Source organism: Amblyraja radiata, chromosome 4 (genome assembly GCF_010909765.2).
Source record: "Amblyraja radiata isolate CabotCenter1 chromosome 4, sAmbRad1.1.pri, whole genome shotgun sequence".
NCBI classification, from domain to species: domain Eukaryota; kingdom Metazoa; phylum Chordata; class Chondrichthyes; order Rajiformes; family Rajidae; genus Amblyraja; species Amblyraja radiata.
Genome location: NC_045959.1, coordinates 83,524,326 through 83,538,720, shown reverse-complemented (window position 1 = coordinate 83,538,720; position 14,395 = coordinate 83,524,326). Strand labels below are relative to the sequence as shown.

The 14,395-nt window shown below is 45.0% G+C and overlaps 1 protein-coding gene across 1 annotated transcript in view; it reads right to left on the bottom strand.

Moving 5' to 3' along the window:
* Nucleotides 1-14,395, bottom strand: part of lama1 (laminin subunit alpha 1) — a 295,280-nt gene that overhangs the window by 199,802 nt on the left and 81,083 nt on the right. The window lies entirely within an intron of this gene.

The following is a 14,395-nucleotide window of genomic DNA, read 5'->3' as shown; positions in this document are numbered from 1 at the left end:
ATGCTGATGCTCTTGCTTATACATATTTGGAAAATGTCGAAACATTTTAGCAGCCTACATCCCTCCCCTTGCGGACGTCAAGATTGCTCGGAATGAACTGTGCTCCCCTACCAACAGCTTTGAAATCAAACACCCTGAAGCTCTGGTCACTGTACGCAGACACTTTGCTCAAGCCAAAGTACTACTAGCATGTCTCTTGTCCCACCAGAGGCCAGAACACCCTCGACCACTGCTGCACATCAATAAAAAAGCGCCGACCGCTCTGTTTCATTTCGGGGAAATCTGATCACCTCGCTGTGCCTCAACTCTCTGCTTCCAAACAAAAACTGAAGCAGGAGGCAACTGAACCATCCTATCAACAACTAGAGAGCAGTCCTGAGACATTATCTATCTCACTGGAGACTTTCAGACTATTTTTTATTTGAACTTTGCTGGATTTTTATCTTGCACTAAATGTTATTCCCTTTATCATTTTGTGTGTGCGGCGCGACCAATGTCGCAGCGGCCTCTGCAGTCCGTCTGTCTTTTTCTTTGTCCCGTTGAGTGTAGTTTGTAGTGTATTTTTTAAATTGTTTTTAACTGGGTATGTGTGGGGGATGGCGGGGGGTGGGGGAAACTTTAAAATCTCTTCCCTGTACGGGGGACCCGCCATTTTCCCTGTCGGGTCTCCATTGTCATTGGCGCCTAGCACCGTGGACGACTTGGGGGCTCCAGTCGTGGAGCCTGCAGACTTACCATCGTGGGGCTGGCTGAGTTCGGAATGGGAGGAGCTGTGGTGGCGCGCTGCTGCGACCCGACTCCGGAGCTCGGAAACTCCAGCCGCAGGTCTGGTGGATGGTGACATCGGGAGCCTGCGGGTCCCTAGTGGGAAACCGCTTTTCGGAACTCACGCAACGGCAACTTCTCTCGCCCGAGTTGCGGGGTTGAAAATGACCTGGAGCGGGGCATTACATCGCCCGGCGCGGCTTTAACGGGCGATGTATTGCAGGACTTGCTAGTGCCCGCCAGGGGCTCCAACAACAAGACACGGAGTGCGGCCTTGCATTGCCCGGCGCGGCCTTAATGGCCGTGGGACTTACTTACTATCGCCCGCCGGGGGCTTTGACTTTGACACCGGGAGAAGAATGCAGGGGAGAGACAAGACTTTGCCTTCCATCACAGTGAAGAGGAGATTCACTGTGATGGATCTAAATGGTACATCATTACCTTATGGATTTGAGCGACATCGATGGCCGATGATTCGTCAGATCGTTTGATTTGGGCAGATTATTTTGTTAGTAAAATGTCTCCATAGCAGTAGTTGCGGAGCTTCCCGAAGTTGACACAAAGGAATTAAGTTAGCGACTTGGTACGCACAAAAGGTAAACAAGAGACAGTGTGTTGCCAAACTGAAGATTGGCTCAGTTTCTTAGTTTTGATGATCAATTTACGTTAAAAAAAAAAAAAAGATTTTTTTTAAAAGTCGGGAAATATATCGTAAACGATCGTTGCGTTTTTGACACCACAATGTTTTTGATATATTAAATTGCAAAATAATTAACTCACCCAAAGAACGCTACTACTATAGGACACCTCATTGGGTGTTTGAAAAGCCTTAGAGGTTTGGTGCCTCCGTGGTTTAACTTACGGAGGTACCGACCACGGTAACGGATGTTGTGACAATGGACACCAAGCACAACTACCGTTATGAGATCTTTACTGTACAGTATTACCTTTATGTTTCAACACAATTTAAAATGACACGTTACTTGCAAAAAAAGGTGCAGCGGATTAAGTTCTGATTATCAATTGCTGACACTGTCTGCAACGTGTACAATGTAGTTATTATTTAAGGCCAAGAATATAAATAAAGACCTGGAACTTAGGACACTACAGCACAAGAACAGGTCCTTTGGCCCACAATGTCTGTGCCAAACATGATGCAAAGACCATCTCTTATCTACCAGCACATAATCCATATCTTATCTCTCCATTCCCTGCATGTCCCTCCAAAAATCTCTTAAATGCCACTATCATATAGTTTTTTTCATTTACTTTAGTTTAGAAGTACAGCGTGGAAACAGGCCATTCAGCCCACTGAGTCTGAGCCGACTCATTAGTTTGATCGTACACACTCCAGGGTCAATTTACAGAAGCCAATTAACCTACTGGTTGCTCATGTCTTTGGGATGCGGGAGTACACCTGGAGAAATCCTAAGCAGTCATAGGGAGAATGTGCAAACTCTGTACGGACAGCACCCAAAGTCAGGCTCGAACCCGGGTCTTTGGTTCTGTAATGCCCCTGTCCCACTTAGGAAACCTGAACGGAAACCTCTGGAGACTTTGCGCCCCACCCAAGGTTTCAGTGCGGTTCCCGGAGGTTGCAGGTGGTTGCAGGTAGTGGAAGCAGGTAGGGAGACTGACAAAAACCTCCGGGAACCGCACGGAAACCTTGGGTGGGGCGCAAAATCTCCAGAGGTTTCCGTTCAGGTTTCTTAAGTGGGACAGGGGCATTAGGCAGCAACCCTACCACTGTTCCACTGTGTCGCCCTGGATATCTGCCTCAATCACCACGCCCGGCTGAGTGTTTCTGGCAATATCTGCTCCACGCTGTATCTATCAATTAATCAATCCTCGAACTTTACTGCGCCGATATAGGTCCAGAAACACCAAGATTTCCTAAAATAGACACAAAAAGCTGGAATAACTCAGCAAGTCAGGCAGCATCTCCAGAGAAAAGAAATAGGTGACTCTTCTTCAGACTATACTGACCCCTCACCAGGAGACAGTATAGGAGGTAGCTGGGGAGGCCAAAGTTCAGCAGCTGTTCTGGGGGATGAAGTGGAGCAAGATGGGTGTGGTGTACAAACACTGAACATAAAACTAGAGACGGGGAGGGACAGAATTCTTTAACCATCAGTGCAATTCCCTCTACCTCCATGCTGACTTGGAGAACTCTCATATCCCTGAAACTATCTACGGCATGTGATCCTCACGTTCCCACAAAAATAGGGCCCCCTTTTCTTAGCCGCTTGAGTTACCCTGTAACTTGGCTTCAATCAACAACTCAAGGAACCCAGCTTCATATCTTCACTTGAATGTGCAACTATATAAATAAAAATACACAAGTAACAAACCTACCCAATTAAACATCTACAGGATAAAGCCATTCACTGATGGGAAAACTAAATGACTCAAAATGTCATACAAAAGTGATTGTATGGTGCAAATAACATTTTACTTTGCACATTATTTCTCTTCTTAAATTTCTACAGCTGCAGTGGCTTAAATTATCTCTGGGAAATTTCAGAATCTCACACACAACACTATCTGTTCATTTGCCTCTCAAATTCAAGCTGGTTAAAAAAAAAGAGAGTATAAATTCTATATCTGTGCTCAAATTTGTGCTAAAAGGACATGGTATTTTCACCCCAAGGAGCAGATCCAAAATAAATGTAGCTGATATAAAGTTGACTCACACTAACGTACTAAGGTTACAGGGGGGAACAGCCACAAAGATAGGCCAACAAAAGGCTTTTAAATGCTATCGCTGAGGCAGTTTAACTGTAGCCAAAATGTCATCTGAAACCCAATCGATCAAGACATTCTTGACATTTTTGGAGTGGGGATGGAGATGCCCTAACAAGAACTTTGTTGACAAATGGCGATGACCTCTGACCTACACCAGTGATTGCTCTGGAAAGCTGAGAAACCAGCAGCTACCACTTAGCATCCCATTGTACCCAGAACTGTTCACTCAGTTCATGTGAAATCCCTTCCTCCTTCCCCTCCCCCTTCCAGTAGACAACCTGCATTGTCATTTTATGCTTGTACAGTGGTTCACTTAAGTATCTTGTGTCTGAAGCCATTCTGAGCCAGGAGCAATAACCTCCATTTACCATGCATCTTTTTTTAATGCAGTGCAAATGCACTAGGTATTTTACAGGAGCAATATCATACGTCCACAATCACAATCACAATAATACTTTATTAGCCAAGTGTGTTTTGCAACATACGAGGAATTTCATTTGCCAAGACAGTCATACATATAAAAAGCAACAGAACACACAAAATACATTTTAACATAAACATCCATCACAGTGACTCGTCCATATTCCTCAATGTGATGGAAGGCGAAAAAAAAGTTCAATCTCTTCCCTTTGATCTCCCGTGGTCGTGGGCTTCGAGCCCTCCATTGGTGGGACGATCTTGACTCCCGTAGCCGGCGGCAGGCCCTCCGCATCGAGGCAATCAGCTCCTGCATCTGGGGGATGTCAGTTCCCCCGCGCCGGATGATTGAACCCCGCGTCGGGACTGGTCGAACCTTCCGCAACGTTGGAGCTCCCGACATCCACGGCCTCTCCCGAGACTGCGAGCTCCCGATGTAAAGACCGCAGGCTACGGTTGGAGCGATCCCAGGCAAGGGAATCGACTCCGATGCAAGTCCACGTTCTGCGGTGGGGCCCAATGTCAGTCCGAGGAGGCCTCCAGCTCCATTGATGGTAGGCTGCAGAGCGACCGTAGAATGCAATCCGAAAATTAATCGCATCTCCGGCAAGGTAATAAACTTGAAAAAAAGTTTCCCCCGACCACCCCCCCCCCCCCCACATGAAACAAACCGGAGAAAATTCACACAAACTTTTAACACGTACTAAAAAAAAATGTTTAAAACTAATTGTTGGCGGGGCTGCCAATTGTGCGGCACCCGTGGTGGTATTAAAGTTCATGTCATAGGGTCAGAATTGGGCCATTCAGCCCAACAAGTCTACTCTATCATTCAATCATGGCTGATCCGTCTTTTCCTCTCAACCCCATTCTCCTGCCTTCTTCCCATAAGGTGCTTTGATTTCCTCCCATATCCCACAAGCAAGCCGGTTGCCAGGTTTCTGTTTTTGTTAACTGGCATCTGCAGTTCCTTGTGTCTGCGTTTGTTATGTTAGTTGACTGTAATATACAGTAAACTGTCCACAATGCGTTGGTGAGGAGAGCCATGGGGTGAATAAAGTGGAATTAGCAGCGGGTGGGTCATGCCGTTTCAGATGACCACAGGTTTTTAGAGAGTGAAATGTGGCAGCACAGTCGGAAGGGCTTTGATAAAGTCTTCCTTACCCCTGGAAAAACCTCCCCGTTGATAATCTTCGAGGAAATGTTGCTGTCTCTGGCTATCCCACAGTGACATGTGAGTCCGGATGTATCACTTCTTACTCGCATCAATATTTTCACTAATGTGATCAAAAGGAAGATTTTGGGGGGCCCTTTATAGGCATTTAAGGTTTTATTTTTTTAGTTAAACAATATCTTCCAATGTGAGCTTCTAAAATCACCCTCTTTGAGCAGATGTCAGTACGGGCTGTTATCTGAAGGACTGGCGCAACCTCACAGCAGTTTTTGAAGTGATCCGAGTTAAATGAAACACAGACACACCATGTCACTGGGTTACAATGCAGGCGGAAACCAGAAAAATGTTCACACGCTGTAGGCAACTAATCCAAATGAAGTATTCTCTCTATCAGCATGGACATCTAAGAGAATACTCCCAGGCACTTTTAAATCCACTGTTATTAACAAATGGCTGCAGAGGTTTCGCCTAACAGCACATAAAATAAACCAACTTGGCTTTCGGATCTGAACTGTGTGAAAAACAGTCCAAAGACTGCTCAGAGTCCAAACAAAGAACCTCAGTAGCAAGTTTTTACTTATATATTCACAGGGCATGTGTGTTACTGGGAGGCCTCATCACCTTTCACTGGAATGGCTTGCGAGAGAATTAATCATGCTGTTCTGGATCTGCAATCACTAATGGCTCGGAGGCAAGATGGCAGATTCCCTTCTCTGCAGGTCACTAGTGGGATTTTAAACAATAATCCAACAATATTTTGTTTGGTGTAGGAAAGAACTGCAGATGCTGGTTTATACCGAAGATAGACATAAAATGCTGGAGTAGGCAGAATCTCTGGAGAATATGGATAGCTGATGTTTTCCTCAACCTACCCTTACCAATCAAGAACCTATCAATCCCCTCATTAGAAATTCCCAATATTAAGGGAAGATATACTATTCCTTCAGGAATACCACCTTCTGAAAGAATTGGTCTTAGCCATAGCAAGCAACCAACCATCTTGTTTAGTTTTTGGAACAAATATGGAACAGATGACCAGGGAAAGATACTCTGGCTATCCCACAGTGACAGAGAAGGCCCTATTTTAACATAAAATTAAACATACTGTAACTGCTGAAAACACAATGTTAGCTGTGGTGCAGGGATCTTAAGGATAGGAAATGAATCAGGCTAGAGTAGTTAGAGTTAGAAACATAGAAACATAGAAAATAGGTGCAGGAGTTGGCCATTCGGCCCATTCAATATGATCATGGCTGATCATCCAACTCAGTATCCTGTACCTGCCTTCTCTCCATACCCCCTGATCCCTTTAGCCACAAGGGCCACATCTAACTCTCTCTTAAATATAGCCAATGAACTGGCCTCAACTACCTTCTGTGGCAGAGAATTCCACAGATTCACCACTCTCTGTGTGAAAAATGTTTTTCTCAACTCAGTCCTAAAAGACTTCCCCCTTATCCTTAAACTGTGACCCCTTATTCTGGACTTCCCCAACAACGGGAACAATCTTCCTGCATCTAGCCTGTCTAACCTCTTAAGAATTTTGTAAGTTTATATAAGATCCCCCCTCAAACTTCTAAAATTCTAGTGAGTACAAGCCGAGTCTATCCAGTCTTTCTTCATATGAAAGTCCTGACATCCCAGGAATCAGTCTGGTGAACCTTCTCTGTACTCCCTCTATGGCAAGAATGTCTTTCCTCAGATTAGGAGACCAAAACTGTACACAATACTCCAGGTGTGGTCTCACCAAGGCCCTGTACAACTGCAGTAGAACCTCCCTGCTCCTATACTCAAATCTTTAGTTGTAAAGAAAGCATATGGTAAGCTTGCTTTCATCGATTGGGGAGTTGGGGAGTTGAGTATACGAGTCAGGAAGTCATGCTACAGCATTATTGCACTTTGGTTAGGCCGCATTTGGAGTATTGTGTGCAGTTCTGGTCGCCCCATCAGAGGACGGATACAGAGGCTTTGCAGAGGGTGCAGATGAAGTTCGCCAGAATGCTGCCAGGATTAGGGGATTTTAGCAATAAGGAGAGGTTGGACAAACTAGTATTGTTTTAGACTTTAGAGATACAGCATGGAAACAGCCCTTAGGTCCACCACACCGACCAGCGATCGCCCCATACACTAGCACTATCCTACACACTGGGGAAAATTTACAGTTTTACCAAAGCCAATTATCCTACAACCCTGCACATCCTTGGAGTGTGGGAGGAAACTGGAGCACCAGAGAAAATCCATGCAGTCACAGGGAGAACGTACATACTCCATGCAGATAGCATCCGTAATCAGGATCGAACCCAGGTCTCTGGCGCTGTAAGGCAGCAACTAAAATTGAAAGGAGATTTGTGGGGCAGATTTTTCTTTGGCCTGGGGTGTTGGGTGCCTGGAATGCGCTGCTTGGGATGGTGGTGGAGGCCGATATGATGGTGGCCTTTAAGAGACTTTTAGATATGCACATAGATATGCAGGGAATAGAGGGATATGGATCAGATGAGAACAGAGATAAGTTTAACCTGACATCATGTTCGGCACTGATTCTGTGCGCCAAATGGCCCACTTCACTGCTGTACTGTTCTGTATTCTAGAGGGTGGGGATAGAAGGAGAAGTCATTTGAAGCCAATGAGGTGAGGGATAGTTAAGTTTAGAGATACAGTATGGAAAAAGGCCCCATCGGCCCACCGAGTCCACGCCGACCATCGATCATCCATTCACACTAGTTCTATTTTACCCTGCTTTTGCCATCACTCCATATGCACTGGGGGGGGGGGCGATTTACAGACGCCAATTAACCTGCAAACCCACACGTCTTTGTGATGTGGGAGGAAACTGGGGCACCTGGAGGAAACCCACACGGTCACAGGGAGAACGTGGCAACTCCACACAGACAACATCTGATGTCAGGATCTAACCCAGGTCTCTGGCGTTGTGAGGCTGCAGCTTCAACAGATGTGCCGCTGTGCAGCCTGGTTGTGTGACAGAGATGGGTTTGGGGTCAGAGAATGGAATATTATTCAAGCCTTTCGATAATCTAAGGTAAACCTAACCATGTCTGCAAGTGGAGCCTCTGACGAGGTACTGGACACAGAGATCTTTGGTGATCATGTTTAACCCATTTACCTTCTGTTTGACACTGCCTGCTAAAGTACTTGTGTGCTCATCACACACTTGGCTGCATTTGGAATGAGTGGCTTCTGCCTGCACCAAACATTTTTCTGTTCAGTCCCTGAAGCAGCGTAATCACACCATGAAAATGGCAGCTGATGCAGCTCATTCTAAATCCTTCTTCAGCAGTCAGTCAAAGCAAATTATTCTTTTCACTTCAATCAACGAAGTTCAGTTAAAATAAATCAACCCTGGCTCCTTGTAATTCAATGTTACAGTTTTAGCACACAGCACACTCATTCACCATTCGATGACCCATCAATGGATTTCATTTTAATTCAAAGTTGAATGGGCTGCTTCTTTCCTTCCCTGTCAACAGTATCCTCTTTTTCACAATACCGTGTCCAATGGTTTTAAATGAAACAGAGCCTGACTTTAGGTTGGGGCTGGGACATAGAGCTTGTATGGGGAAGGGGTAACTTTGTGGCTTAGGTTTAGAAACTTGCTTTGGCTGGAGTGGAACATATTGATTCTCGATACTGTGTCAACGCTGTCTTCATCGACAGGTCGGCAGTAGAGAGAGACAAAAACTTCAGATTCCTGGGCGTGCATTTCACTGAAGATCTGTCCTGGACCCAGCACATTGATGCAATTTTTTTTTAAAGCCCATCAGCGCCTCAACTTCCTTAGAAGACTGAGGAAATTTGTTATGAATAATCTCTTGAACTTCTACAGGTGTACAGTATAAATCACCTAGTTGCATCAAGGACAGCTTCAGCAACTTGAACGCCCACGAACAACGAAGACTGTAAAAGTGGCAAACACTTCCCAGTCCATCACGAGTACTGAACTCCCCACCATCAAAGGGATTAACAGGAGTTGTTGCTTCAAAAAGGCAGCCAACATCTTCTGACACCCACACCGCCCGGGCCACACTCTCAGTTCACTCCTGCCATCGGGAAGGAGGTATAGAATCCTGAAAAGTATAACAGTGCAGCGGCGCCTGCCGGCGTACGCAGAGATCGAACCCGGCGTTCGGAAGCCGCGGTCACGTGACTCAGGAGGGGCCGCTTGTTTTGCGCGGTTAGACTGCCAAAACATCCAGATTTAAAACAGCCTCTTCCCAACAACCTTACAACCTCCTAAAATGCTCCAAACTACAAAGTAGTAGGAGATGATAGCCTTGAAGGCCCTGGATGCCAGGCCACCTACAGTGGTGAAGGTCAGTTGATGCATCATCAAACTATAGATACATCTAATCAGCTGGAAATATTGGCAGAAATACAAAAGGAAGATGGCCAATTATTTACCACCCTTAACCTGATCTAACATTAAATGAGATAAGGTTCAATAAGCCCACGGTGGATAAGTCTGAACACTTCCTGATAACAAATTCTATCAAACAGATAGAATAGATAGGATAGATTTGGGGCGTACAGTGGCGCGGTGGTGGATTTACTACAACACAGTACTTGAGACCCAGGTTCAATCCTGACTACAGGTGCTGTCTGTACGGAGCTTGTACATTGTCCCTATGACCACATGTGTTTTCTCCGGCAGCTCCGGTTTCCTCCCACATTCCAAAAACATGCAGGTTTGTAGATTAATTGGCATCTGCAAATTGTCCCTAATGTGTAGGACTGAACCAGTATATGGGAGATTGTTGACCAGCATGGACTCGGTGGGCCGAAGGACCTGTATCTCTAAACTAAACTAAACTAACACCAACTATTGGGGACAATATCTGTAATAATACCTGAAGAATCTCTAAACTAAAGAAATTTAAAATCTACATATAAAAGTTTCACACTCCTCTTCATTTCCTGGGGTGGGATTGATATATGTGAGATACTGATCATATTTCAGCAGCAATATTTTCTCACCCGACCATAAGTATCTCACAGGTAACTTTATCAGGCAGTGTGGGATTGTTTTAACATGAATCATAGATGCTTACGGTCTGAACCCCATCAATTGTTGCCCAGTAAAATGTGTGCATTGTTTGCCCAGTCTATAGCTCTGTGATGCAGTTCCTGTCAATTATACAAAGGCTTATATAAGAATTATCCAAATACAAAGAAACATACAAAAATACACAGTAATTACACAGTAATTTTGTTATTAAGCGGTATTCAGTGATATGAACCTTGATCTCATTTAATGTTAGATCGTGTTAAGGGTGGTAAATAATTGGCCATCTTTCTTTTGTATTTCTGCCAATATTTCCAGCTGATTAGATGTATCTATCGTTTGATGATGCATCAACTGACCTTCACCACTATAGGTGGCCCGGCATCCAGGGCTTTCAAGACTAGACACCCTAATCTTTGAGAATCCAGCTAAACAAGTGTGTCGTCGTCTTAATGATCTGGGTTGGAGTCCCGCTGGGGGGGGGGGGGAGAAAGGGCTTCAAACAACCATTGATAATGATTAGTTTCAAATCAAAAGCTATTCCAGCCAGTTGCTTGCAATGAAGAGTTCACGGAATGCTCCCAACCTCCCAAGCAGAAAGGGACACAAGGATATTTGATATGAAAATGTCAGTGAAGCACAAGATAAGCTCATTGCTCCAGACTATTCCAGCCAAACAACTGCTCATCTCACCAGATCTAATGCAACCTGACAGGTGGGTGGAGATAACAATGAAGGCAGAAAGTAACATAGAATCTCACCAAGTGCACATCAGCAAACAAAGAGCAGGAGTCCCCTTGACCTTAAACCAAGCTCCACATTCATTCAATACCAATATAACGTCCAAAAAGGAACAAAATAAATAAATAAATGCGGAGAAAGGAATCGCAGGTGCTGCTTTAAACTAAAGATAGACACAAAGTGCTGGAGTAATGCAATGGACCAGGCAACATCTCTCGAGAAAAGTGATGGGTGATGTTTTGGGTCCCATCCCTGCTTTGTTCTGACCTTTTCTAACCTCCAGTTCCCTCCCCTCTACTTTCAGTCTGAAAATGTCTGCCCAAATGTCACCCAGCTTTTTTATCTAGAGATGCTGCCTGATCCAAATAGTTGCTCCAGCACTTTGAATGCCTTGGCAATTCAAAGATTTGATGATGTTTAGATGTTGTTGAGTGTATCTGCCTCCACCGTTCTTTAGGCAGCGCATTCCAGATACCAACCACTTCCTGTGTTGGAAAAAATCAACCTCAAACCCCTCTAAACCTTCTCTGTATCACATGTCCTTTTAACTTCGACACCCCCACTAGGAGGCTCTCACTATCTATCCTATCTCATAACTTTATATATCGATATCAGGCCACCCCTTTCTCCTCTGCTGCAGACAGTCTTATATTAAGCCTCAGGGCTGGTCTAGATATTCGGCATTGCCTGCTGCACCTCCACAAGCACGTACCTGTCCAAAAAGGGGAATTAAGGGCTGTCAACAGCTAATTTCAAGGTGACTTAAACCAGGCAACAGTGTGAGGCACAACTAACTGCACCTAAAACATGGGGGAAGCAATCACTGAAACCTGTATTAGTTTTAAGACTAAATTAAATTAACACAAACGCACAGGTACTATCGCAATGTTTAAGCAGGTACTATTGCAACATTTAAGAAACATTTAGACCGGTACATGGATAGGATAGGTTTAGAAGGATATGGGCCAAATGCAGGCCAGTGGTATTAGTGTAGACGGGACATGTTGGTCGGTGTGGGCAAGTTGGGCCGAGGGGCCTGTTTCCACGCCCTGACTTGATGACTCTATGGGAGAAAAATCGCTGGAGTACATGAAGAACCTTCACTCAGCAAGTCTGGAATTGTCTTACACATGGATAACGTGAACATACAAACAGTTTCTTCCCAGCTGTTATCATGCAACTGAACTGTCCTCTCACCAGCTATGGAGCTGTCCTGACCTCCCATCTACTCCATTGGAGACCTTCGAACTATCTTTAAATCGGACTTTACTGGATTTTATCTTGCACTAAACATTATACCCATTATCCTGCATCTCTACACTGTGGACAGATTGATTGTAATCATGTGTAGTTTGACTGGTTAGCATGCAACAAAATCTTTTCACTGCACCTCGGTAGACGTGATAATAATAAACTAAACTAAACTAAAACTCATGAACATCTGTAGGCAGTGCCACTTTGCTGTATGTATGGGATTGTATAGACAAAAATCACCCTATATCACATCCGAGTCCAAACTGGGCACAGGCCCTCACACTGCTAAATGACTGTGCTGTTCACTATTAGGCACTATGAAGTAAGGTGTAACATATAATAATTTATTTCTAAAGGATCCTAATTTCTTTAGAATCCAGTGTCAATTGTGGAGCTTTAGAAATGTAGCATCCGCCCACGTACAAGCGCTACATTTGTTCCCTCCAGATAAGTTGTTGATATAGATTAGCAGTATGTTTAAGCAGGGATACATTTACAGACTACAGCAAGCCTGATGCAGAACAATGCACTCTTCATTATGAGCGGGCCATGCTTGTCATTGACGAAGATTTATTGTTTGATTGATTATAGGGAGAGCAAATGCAAGAATTAAATGGCAGTACTATTTCCCACCTCCTCTCTTTTGATTTTCAGTTTCAACCAAGTCAAATGAAGGCCAGAGACATCACTGATTAAATAACGATGTTCTCACATTGAGTTGGCAGGTACTTGTTCAGCTCTCAGTTGCACTGAAATCATGTTATTTTACTAACATCCCATGCTACACAGATCAATGTGTAGAAAGGAACTGCAGATGCTGGTTTATACCGAAGATAGACAAAAATGCTGGATTAACTCAGCCGGTCAGTAGCATCTCTGGAGAACACGGATAGGTGACGTTTCGGTTCGGAATTAAGAAGGGTTCCAACCTGAAACGTCACTATCCTTTCTCTCCAGAGATGCTGCCTGATCTGCTGAGTTACTCCAGCAATTTGTGTCTATCTTCAACATAGACCAATATTGGGCAAGTTGCAGTGGAAATGGTTCATAGAATAGTATAGCACGGGAGTAGCCCACAATATCCGCCCCGAACATGATACCAAGTTAATATGACACTGTCAAGACACCATGATCCACATCTTTCAATTCCCTGCCTATCTAAAAGCCTCTTAAATGGCACTCTTGTACCAACACCATCCCTGGCAGTGTGTACCAGGCACCCACCACTCTCTGTGTAAAAAAAACCTGCCCCGCACATCCATATAACTGTAAAACTCTGATCGTGTGTGTGTGTGTGTGTGTGTGTGTGTGTGTGTGTGTGTGTGTGTGTGTGTGTGTGTGTGTGTGTGTGTGTGTGTGTGTGTGTGTGTATTTATTTATTTGCTTGTGTGTGATCACATCTACTCGAAAAAATGACGTGTGAGCAAGAATTTTTTTTACATATTCTGGTAGATTCTATTTACCCCCCGGAGTCAAAAATCGTCTTATCTGAAAATTTCCTGCTTTATTTCTTGAGTTATTAATTAAAATGTTCACAAATCCGATCCAACTTTCAATTCAAACCGCCTTTTTTTTGTTTTTTTCGCTGATGACGTGGATCTGCCTGCCGTCTGTTCACGCTGCGACTGACGCCACCACCCACCCTTCCCTCCTACCCCGGTTGTTCAAAAGTCGCACTGTCGACTGAAGATGTTCACCCGCTCGTGCCTCAGCTTGGCTCGGGCCCTGTACCTGAGAGCTCCGCCACCCCCGCAAGCTGCAGGCCCCTCCCCCCCCTCCCACGAGTTGCTGCCCCCGTGAGCTGCCGCCCCCCCTCGCCGACCAAAGATCTTAGCTCAAGACTGCTTCGAGCCAACCGCCGCTCCTTTGGTCGACACTCGCTTACCCGCTCGCACCTCGACTCGTGCCTCGATTTGGGTCTCTCTCCCCCCACCCCCTCTCTCCCCCTCGGCTTGGCCCGGGACTCCCCCTCTCTATTCCCCCTCCCGTTCTCTCCCCCCCCCCTCCCCCATCCCTCCCCCCACCCTCTGTCACTCTCCACCTATGAATACCAATTGACTAGGCCTCCGCTGAAGTCTGTGGGACAAAATAAATTCCTCCTCTTCTCCTTTCTAAAGGTACGTCCTTATATTCTGAGTATGGCCTCTGGACCAAGACTCTCCCACAAGTGTAAACATCTTCTCCACGTCCACTCTATCCAGGTCGTTCACTATTCGGTAAGTTTTACTGGACCTTATCTGGCGCTAAACGTTATTCCCTTTATCATGTATCTGTACACTGTGGAT